Source organism: Psammomys obesus, unplaced genomic scaffold, assembly GCF_907164565.1.
Source record: "Psammomys obesus unplaced genomic scaffold, mPsaObe1.curated_primary_1811, whole genome shotgun sequence".
In the NCBI taxonomy this organism is placed as follows: Eukaryota; Metazoa; Chordata; class Mammalia; order Rodentia; family Muridae; genus Psammomys; species Psammomys obesus.
The window spans coordinates 16,356,971-16,367,619 of NW_026591086.1; the positions used below are offsets into that span (position 1 = coordinate 16,356,971).

Genomic DNA, 10,649 nt, shown 5'->3' on the forward strand with positions numbered 1-10,649 from the left:
CTTTCTGGTAAACAGTGGACTTCCATTGCCTGTCGGCGAAGCTTGTTCCTTGATGTGTGGGTGCTGAATATTTATTCTACATTAAGTGAGCTAAACAGGACATTTGACAGTCAAAATCTAGTTATTCTTTTCTTTTGCATTGTTGAAAATTAATTTACTGAGCCCCAGAGATTATTTTAGTAAAAAGGAACTCTTCAGTGAAATAGAATAAATAGCCATGATTCATTAGTTTTGTCGAATAAATTAAAATATGCTCACGGAGGGGCCAGGGTAAACAGTTGTGGTAATGTTTTGGTGGCTTGAGTGCCTTGTTGATGGTGATCTGGAGGGCATTGCTATCGTGGTTCACCCACTGGATTAGCCTGTGTTCAGTGCCGCGGTGTTGGTGAAGGGAGCCTGGCGCTGCAGGCTCATGGTACATGCAGATAGTTTTGTTCCACCGGCGGAGCTGTGGTTCCCTCTTGAAAATGAAAGTGTTGTGAACTATGATTGCCTTGGTAACTTTTAAAAGGGGAGTATTTATCAACCTTTCAATTCTACTTAGAATTGTTTTGCTGTGTTGGACTTTAAAGCATGAATCTTTAAAAGTTCTTTTAGCCACATTAATTGACACTTATTTTTCCACTGAACTTTGGATTTCCTAGTGAATTTTATCTGTTTAGAGAACCTGTAAGTCTGCATCTGCTATTACAGTTTGCTAGCTTTTCCAGATTACATAGCCATATATCCCTTCATATAAGGGTTAATGAGTAGCTAGGTTAGACGCACCTGTCAATTGCTGTAGCAAGAGACACAGTTTATTTCTCTCTTTCATCTCCTCTCACTTTTTTGCTTTTATAGTTGTATTTATTTGATGTGTTAATTTTACTTTCTTGTAGCTTGTCATTCTATTTTATACTGTTAATTTTAAAATATGGCAATTAGCATGAGTTAGTGAGAGTTTAAACGGGGTAGATCTTGCTCCTGTCTCTCTCCTGTCCTATGCCTCCCTCCTTTTACCTGTGCATTTGCATGTTTGACCTAGCAGAATAATTGGGTCCACAGCAACATGGGCGTGCCTCCCTTAGAAACACTTAGTTTCATGTGTGAGTCATAAGCTGAAGCAGACACCACTTCCCCAATCTACAGGAGCCATTTTAACAGCACAAAACTCGCCCGGTTGCTTTTTAGTTTCAAGCCCAGAGGACGAAACCTGAAGACAAAGTTTAAAGGTAACTTGTGATTTTGTGTGTTTGCTTCTGGCTATTTTGGGGCTGATAAATGGACGTGGTTCTTACCTGTGACAGAATGTAGCCGAATGTATTCTTTAACTCTGGTAAAATACGTGTAGTGAGTCACATGCCCGATTGCCCTTCACAGCCACAGGCAACAAAGCATTCAAACCTGAAAAGTCCTAGCTCTAACCCCTAACGCATGCATTTTGTATATTTATGTATGTGCTTGGTATTTTTTCCTCTCCTAACTTCAGATAAGGAGAGCCCCCACCCCCGCAAAGCAAACTTGACCAAGTTTTAATTAAAATAAACCTAACTGTTTTTGTGGGGCTGGCTGAGAGTGACTCTTTATTAAACTGCATTACTCATGAGATTCGGATGTTGGAAAAAAAAATCAGAAACAATGGCTTTGTTACAACATTTTAATTAAAGCTGAAATCTTGGGTCAATTTAGTCATAAGTATTGCTCACAGACCAGTCTATGCTCTGTTGTTGTTTTTTTTTTTTTAAAGTTAATAAATTATGCAAGATATTTTACTTTGAAGAGCAAAGAGAGGCTTAAAAACTAAATGGAGCCTATCTCAAGTGAACAAGAGCTCTATGGTCAGGGGAAGCAGGTCTAGACTAATTCATTCAGTGTTCCAGGGAAGCGAAGCCTTCTGGGACACAGGAGCTTGCTGAGGAGATCCACTTCCCAAGTGAAACTGCTTCAGAAGGAATTGTGTGCTGCTTCAGTTTGTGTGAAGGACAGTAAAGCGCTGCCCTTCCTCTTATTATTAGTGTCAACTTTTGATGTTTTTTGTTTTTAAATTAAAGAAGTAGCTAAACACCTTTTGTTACGAGGAGGTAGCTCAGTCTTTTCTTGAATTATTTGTCATCACTGAAGCTGTTATATTTGGTTGGCAAGTATATGTTCGCTGTGCAGCAGTGTTTTACTTCTGAAACACTTGTGAACCCAACATTTGGGTAAAAGTAAACTCTGAGTATATAATGATTAGGAAGAATTTTTTGAAATCAAGTTTGCTGTCATTTATTGTTGACCAGAATGATTTCTGGCTAGTTTGGGGAGAACTGGCTCTAGCTTTCTGAGTGCATGAGTCCTGGTAGATTGGAAAGGGACGGCAAAAAGGGTGGTGTTACTTCTTGCTCTTTTGAAATTTCTTGGTATTAGTAGATTTCAGTGTTGTGGTCTTATAAGGAAGGTAAGAAACACAGACATTTTGCCAGTTCAGCTGTGAACCCTTCCTCATCCTTGTTTGCATATTGCAGGTTTGGTTGGCTTTTGACTAAGCAAAGGCTGTATTTGCTTAAGTTTGGACTGAAAAAAAAAACCGACATCTTCTTACTTTTTTTTTTCCTTTTTAAGATTAGTGATCCATAAGAGAAAAATCAAGGAGGACACAAGCAAGCAAACTAAGAGCATGTTTACTAAACAGAAGAATTTGATTTCTTTATATTGAGAAGTTGCTGCACTTGAAATAAAGTAGACGTTGGTCATGTATCCGTTTCTTTTCATGGGTGTTTTGAGATAGGGTCTTGCTAGGCTGCTGGTCTTGAACTCTAGTCTGCCTCCGCTTTCAAGGGCTGGGATTGCAGGCATGTGCTACTTTGCTTGCTGCCACTTTTGTACTATGATTAAAAAGTAGGGCTTAAGGAGAATGGCAGAGAGAGAGGGTTCAGGGAGGCCTGGGAACCTGATTATGTACTTATCCCTGCTGCTCTCTTTCCGTAAGGTTGAAGGGAAGTTTAAATTGAGCCATAAGAATTAAAATTTAGTATTACTGATTGGAGAGGGTTCAACTGCCTCATTTATGGCTTAAGTAGGTGCTGACACTGGTGACAGATTGGCCTTGAACTCACTAGGTAGTAGAGAATCAGATAACCTTGAACTCTTGACCCTCCTGGCACTCTACTTCCTTAATTACTGACGTGGGCCATAGTTTCATAGTTTTGTTTTTTTCTTTTGTCAGGTTTTTGTTTTTTTTTTTGTTTTTTTTTTTTGGCCAAGTGGAGACACAAAGCGAGTTCTAGGATAGTCAGGGCTCTGTAGAGTGTCTCAACCTCCTCCACACCCATTTTTTTTTTTTAACTTTGTGTGTTCTTGGTATATATAATCTTATGTACTGTAAATTTGAAATTTTCAAGATAGAAAGGTAGCTTTACATGATGCATCAACTATATTCTGGATGCTTAGTCACAAAGTAATCATATTTGTGCAAAGCTGGTTGGTACAGTTTAAATGTAAATAAAGGTAGTTATTTTCTGGGTTTAGAATAAAAATGTAGCATTTTAAAGTAAAACTCTAAAAAGGTGTATCTTTTTAGTATGTCTATGAGCATTTTTGGGTATCAAAACACTTAACGAAGGTGAATTATAACTAGGCCACTCATTTTTAATATTCAATATGCATATGGCAAAGTGCACAAAGCAAGCAAACTTTTGCCCATTCACATTAACCTGTTAGCAAGTATAGTATGTCTATTAGCTATATCTGTTTCCCTTTTAATTGACTCTTCTGACTTTCGGGATAATCTTTTTTATAGTTTTATATCTTTGAACTTTAGGTAAATAGAATCACACTTTTTCTGTAGTGATTTGCTTATTTCATTCAACTTAATGAAGTTAATCTCCCTACTGCATATCTTTGCCTTCTCTTTCTCTACCAGCATATTTACTGGCTTTTGTTAATGACACTAGCTTACTTCTACTTTGGAAATATTGTTTCATGCACTTTCAATAACGTAACTCTTCTTATTGAGATGTGTGCAGACTTTTCAAAGACTGAGGGAATAGATAATTTAAGAAAATAAATAAGCTCTTAATGCTCATCAAGGACATTAAGTGAAGTTGCCTTTAAGCACTGTCAGTGCTGGGACTGGAGAGATGGCTGCTCTTCCAAAGTACTTGGATTTTATTCCCAGCACCCACTTGGCCGCTCACAACTATTTGTAATGCAGCTCTAAGAGATTTGACTCCCTCTGGATCCCGCTGGCACCGGGCAAACACGTAGTACATAGACATACATGCAAACAAAAGCACACATCACACATAAAATAATAAAAATGTTTAAACTGTCAGTGCTAGTTGGTAAGAATACAAGTAGGCTAAGGCAGACAAGCTCCTGCTGTCTGTCCCTGCACCAACACTCAAGTCAGTGACTGGAGAAAGTCTGACTGACACTCAGGTTACATAATGAGGAGCACTTTGAGCTACAAAGTGCTAAAAAAGTTTCCAGGTCCCTTGTGGGTCTGAGAACTCTTTTTTTTTTTTTTTTTTTTTGGTTTTTCATGCCAGGGTTTCTCTATTTAACCTTGGCTGTCCTGGACTCAGTTTGTAGGCTGGGTTGGCCTTGAACTCAGAGATCTGCCTGACTTTGCCTCCCTAAGAGCTGGGATTATAGGCATGTGCCACCAAGCTGGCTTAGAGAACTACGTTTTTAGAATCACTGCTGAACTGCAACATTGGAAATGACCCAATTGTTCAGAAATTAGGGATGGTGCAATATCCATAAAATTATGTGGCAGAAATTTAATTAAACTATGCCAAACATGACTTAATGGATTATTCTAGCATTTTGGGGGCCCGATGAAGAAATTAGCCTTTCTCAAAGAAAGTGAAAGTATCAGATCGAGGTCTGTGTGCCTGTCTCACTCAAGCCTTTGCCTTGAGACAAGGGAAGCTTCCTGGCCGAAGGAAGCTGCTGCCTCTTTACTGGGAAGGTGCTCTTGTACAGTAGCTTTAATTTTCACAGACAAGGAGTCAGCAGTCATTTTTATGTGTTTTGTAGCAATAGGTGAAATGTGCCTTTAAATTATTTTCTGATAGATCCAGTTCTCATTACATTTTAAGTTTTTCTTGCTCTTAAAATTCTTTCTCCTCTTTATAAAAAGAGGTGTCCCATACCCCTGGAGCTGGTTACTGGTGGCTGTAAGGCACCTAATGTGGGTGCTGAGAACAGAGCTCAGTCTTCCAGAGGAGCAGCAAGTGCTCTCAGCCTTTGAGTCATCTCCCAAGCCTCCTCCCTACTTTTGTTTCTCTCTCTTTTGAGACAGGATCTCCCTCGTTAGACCAGACTGGCCTTGAATCGTCCAGCCTCTTAGGTCCCCAGTCCTGGGATTACAGGCAAGCACCATCATCGCTGGTTGACACTTCCTTATCGTGTTCTTAATTGGAAGAGCTTTGAGTTGCTGTATAGAGTTTCAGACTGGAGAGGCCAGGGGTACAGCTCTATGGTAGACTGCGCGCCTACAGTGCAGGTGGTCTGCTTCAGTGCTTAACACAAGAAAAAAAAAAGTTTCGGTTTGAATTAAAGAAGTATTTTGAGAAGGTTGCATTTAGACTCTTAGTGCTTCTGTTAAAACCTCCATAGGAAGTGTATTGTATCTTTATTCTGCATAAAGTAGAGCCCTTTTGTGCATCTGAAATATCTGTGTTGTAATGAAAGCCGGGAATCATAAATTGGCTGTTTCTAAGCAGAATATTTGATGCTTCGAGATTATGTATACATTGTATTTATTTAATTTTTTTCTTAAGCTTGTCAGAAAATGTTGGAAGAATATATATATATATATATATATATATATATATATATGATTATACTTATTTATTATTTATTTGTATTGATTGGGAATAAATCCTAGGGCCTTGACCATTGTAGGCAAGTTACTCCATCACTGAGCTGCATCCTTAGCTCTTACAGTCTCCTTCCCTCTCTCCTTTTCCCTCCCCCTCTCCCTGACTCCATCCCACACCTCTGAGCCTTATATAAGCTAAGTAAATGGTATAGTACTAAGCTGTGCTTCCAGCCCAATATTTTAGGTTTAAATTGGAAATATTAATTAGAATTAATTAACATTAAAGTACTAATAACTGTTAAAGAATGAGCTATAGCCTTTCATTTGAAAATATTAGGCAAAAATGAAACTTTATATTCAAGCTGTCATGTAAGATTTTGCACTTTAGGAACAGTGAGCCTTACTTAAACCCAAATAGTAAGTGCATGAAAAATTCTGTGTAGGAAAAAGAGCCACAGGATGCCCACATGGGCTTATGTGATATGAACAATGTTATTTTGGACAATGTTATTTTTGACTGAGAATGGAATAGCACTTTCTAAAGCCTGATAGGGGGCTAAAGCCTGATAAAATTATAGCTGAGGTAGATTATATTTATAGCTAGGTAAGAATTGAGCACTATTAGTAGAGAAGATGGCTTCACTTTGCTTACCCATTTTTATTTAGAATACAAGAGGCGTGAGTAATGAGTTGTGATCATTTATAAAGGTTATCAGTTTGGAAGGCATGATGAGCAATTGAGTACCTATTTATGGTAGACATATAAATAAATTATTTGAACCAAGTTTTGGACATAAGAGAAAGTAGAGGTAGTTTGTTGGGGGTTGGGGACAAATAGTAATCCAAGACTGACAAAAGGCTATATAAAAATAACCAACAATTTGGGCTTAGTTTAGTTGATAACGTTCCTATGTAATATACATCATGTCTGAAGATGAAGACTAGGGGATCTCAAGTTCAAGGTCATCCTTCAGTTACACAGAGAGTTGAAGAACAGTCTGGATTTTATGAGAACCTATCACAGAACAAACAACCAAACCCTGAAGATCAAACTGGCAAATTAATTAGTTCTGTGTTATTGAGTCATTTTTTTTTGGGGGGGGGGGGAACGCGATGGTATCTCTTTTGATGTGCTCAGCCACTCGCTGTACCACTGAGCTACATGCTTACCTACTTATTTGTTTAAAGATGCTCTGGCTGGCCTAGAATGCTTTATGTAGATCAGCTGGCCTCAAATTCAGAGGGATCCAGCTGCCTCTGCCTCTCCGGTTTGTTTTGAAATGTAAAGCTAAGGTTGGGGAGGACACCAAATGTTACTCTTAAAACAGGTTGAGGGCATGTTCTACTATTTTATACATGTGTGGGGTTTTTGTTTGTTTTGTTTTGCTTTTTGTTTTTCTACCTCTTGGGCTCAGGGCCTTTTGCATGCTAGACAAGTACTTGACTGTTTATCAATAGCTCCAGCCCTCTTTGTGTTTTTTCTTTTTTTCTTTGAGACTAGGGTCTTACTAAATTGGCTGAGTTTTCTTATCTTGCTCTATAGCAGTCTCCCCATGTCAGGCTCTGGAGTGGCTGGGATCACAGGCCTGTGCCACCAAGCATAGCAACAGTGTTTTGTCAAATCTTTGCTGTTCATTCCTAGGAACACTTCAAAGGACTTGAACATTGTTCTTTTGTGAGGATACTGAATCTTAGATCTCAACAACAAAATACTTTTAATGTCTCTCTTCATTTCTGTGTTTCTGATATCATGCCTCACTATATTTTCACACAGGCAATTGAACTATTTATACAATAAGATGCGGCAGAGGAGGCAGGAAATACTTGACATTTGTATGCCCTATCTTGCTCTCTGCTTCCTGTCAGTTAAACCACGAAGAGAGGAACAGAGACACAGATGTGCAGTTGCTGCTTTAATTTCCCGTCAGGGAGTCCAGTTAAGCAGAAAGCTTGTTTCATTAAATTTTCATACTTGTTGATTTCAGGGGTATGGTAGACTTCTTGGTGTCACATGGATTGTATGGATATGTGGTAGCAATTTGAGATTAGATATAGGACTTAATAAGAAAATACAAGTTTTACACATTTAAAAGGTGTTTCCTTTTGTGATTTTGTTTTGCTCTTTGAGAATGTCCATATGTACTTACACTGTCATTGAACTCATGATCCTCTTGACTTAGCCTCCTCAGTGCTGGGATTATAGGCATGTATTACCACAATAAACTCAAGTGTATCTTGGTATGAGTGTGTGTGCGTGCATTCATGCAGATGCCAGGGGCCAACCTTGGGTGGCACTCGTTAGGAGCAGAGGTGGTTCTCCTCAGGAACTGTTCACTTTGTGCATGCGTGCATATGAGTTCATGCGTATGCACATGCGTGTGAGGTGTACAGTTTGGCCAGAAATCACGCTTGGTGTGACTTGGAGGCAAGCTTTTTAGTTTTCGCGCTGGGAACTAAACCCAGGGCTAGCATGGCATGTTCCTTACCACTGAGCTACAAGCCCTGCACCACAGAGCCATCATTTGTAGTGCAGTTATTTCTTTAATTTAATGTTTTGAAACAGGGTCTCTGTTATATAGCTGTGTCTCTCCTGGAACTCACTGTGTAGACCAGGCTGGCTTCAAACTCACAGAAGTCCACTTGCCCCTGTAGAATAAAGGTATTCACCTTTAGTATTCACTAAGACCAACCTTGTCAAGTATTTTAAACAATGGAAGGAAATATAAAAGAAAAAAGGAAAAAGAAAAAAGAAAAACCAATGTGTTTTGTGGTCTTATGATGGCAGAGTAGATGGCTGTATTTTCATCTGTATGCCTTTTAATATTTTCTTGGCTTCTACCGTGTGTTGAATGTGGAAAATCTATCTACACTCACACAAAGTGCTGAAGATAGCTGAGGAGGTGAGACAATTTCATTTCCACTGTGGAAAAGTTTGTTTTCTACTAGGCTGCCCCACCTGGTTTTTAGATTTAAATGTCGGGTGTCACCTTTGCTCCTCCTTCCTCACAGTTTGTGAACTTGGGAAGATCAGATGGGGGCTGTCACTAATGAGATAGCTCCCATGCCATTTTGTATCACTTTCTTCACCTCACAAATATTTTATCCTTTCCCCTCCCCTCCCCATCATTTGGTTGATAGGTTTATTTACATTTAGTTATCAGATACCAGTTTTTCTTAGGAACCAAACCGCGTAAAGAACAAAGGTCATGATTTAATTGCTTTTGTTTTTGTATTGTTTTGTTTCTGTACCGAGGTTGTACATAAATACAAGCATAGGTGCATATATACACACCTAACACCTCCATTCTGGAACCAACATGTGTCTTCTTTTCAAGTTGCTCTTATGGTTTCTTTGTGAGAAATAATTAAAGTGAGTGCTTTATTTCTTCTGCCTTTCTTCTCTTTGCTTCCTTCTCTTTTGTTTTTTTCCTGAGATCTGTGGATCCAAACCATCCTTTGCTGAGCTGTGTCCCTAGGAATGCTGGTAATAGCAAGCTGCATTAAGTAGTGAAGAAATTTGAATCTGTCATGGATATCATCTTTCTTTATTGAATAACTCAACATTATCTGTTTGGGCCTTACATTTGTGAAAATCAAGTATCTTAATGATACTAATTTCTGTGTTACTTAGAAGTAGTGATATATTGGTCCAGCAAGAATTGTGGTTGAGTACAGTATAGTTGTATTAGATTTCTGAGCTCAGAGCCCCTTTAGACTTGTAGACAATGTGTCTGGTTCTTTACAGTCCCGATTTCTGCGCAGAATAAATAAATAATTTTATAATATTTTTGTCCATTTGTATTTCCTGTTGTCACTAAGTCTTATGTGCTTCTGTGACTAAGCAGGCTTTTAGATCAGACCAGCTAATCTAGGATTGTTTTGAAGTTTGCATATTAAGTTTTTTTACTTGAAATTTGATGGAAGTTGGGAAAAATTAAAATTTAGAGAATTAAGAAGTCATATCTTATTCACTCATTCTTTTATTTGTCCATGCATCAGAACACGGGCTCACTATATAGCTCATAGTGTTTCCTAGGCTGGCCTCACTTGGAATCCTTCTGTCTCAGCCACCATTCCTAGCTTGAAAACTGCTTTTAAAAGATCCAGGAGAATTGGGCTTGTAGCTTAGTTGGTAGAATTCTTGCCTAGCATGTATGAGGCCCTGATTTTGGTCCCAGGACCCTATATACTGGGTGTAGTGATGCAGGCCTGTAATTCCAGCACTTTGGAGATGGTAGACAGGAGGATCAAGAGTTCAAGCCCAGTCTCTTGCTGCAAAGAGAGTCTGAGACTAGCCTGGTCTACATGAGACCCTGCTGTAAAAATCAAACAGAGGTTAAAGATGGCCAAGTGGTTAGCAGTGCTTGCTGTAGGAGCACGAAGATCTGAGTTTCAGTTCCCAGCTGGGCTTTTATGTCCATGTGCGCGTGTAACCTCATCTCTGTGGGGGTTGGAGACAGAAGGATCTCCACTTGCCAGCGTAGGTCTTGATTCAATGAGAAACCCTGTTTCAAGGGAACAGACAGAGTGTGACAGAGCCTCCACATGCACAGCTGCACACATGCACATGCCCCCCCAACCCCCAACATGGAATAGTTGAACTTTGTAAGAAAAAGCCACAAAGTAGAAAATGCCTCCAATCTGAAGGCAACTTTACTTGGTCAAAATAACCATTTCCCCATGAATATCACTTCTAATATCACTCTGGCCTTGACCTCGATTTGTCATTCCAGCTTGAGCTCTCCATCTTCTTTCCAGGCTGCTGAATACCTTGGATGACAGGCCAGCACCACCTATGTAGCTTTTTTCTTTTCTTTTCTTTTCTTTTCTTTTCTTTTCTTTTCTTTTCTTTTCTTTTCTT

At 39.1% G+C, this 10,649-nt stretch overlaps 1 protein-coding gene across 3 annotated transcripts in view; it reads left to right on the top strand.

The window, feature by feature from the left end:
* The first annotated feature begins 1,052 nt into the window (after window positions 1-1,052).
* Window positions 1,053-10,649, top strand: part of Elf1 (E74 like ETS transcription factor 1) — a 59,682-nt gene continuing 50,085 nt past the window's right edge. For 2 of the 3 annotated variants that reach the window (XM_055609992.1, XM_055609991.1), the window contains exon 1: window positions 1,053-1,211. The gene's annotated coding sequence lies outside the window, so the exon portion shown is untranslated. The remainder of the gene's footprint in view (window positions 1,212-10,649) is intronic. The other variant, XM_055609993.1, reaches the window with a different exon arrangement.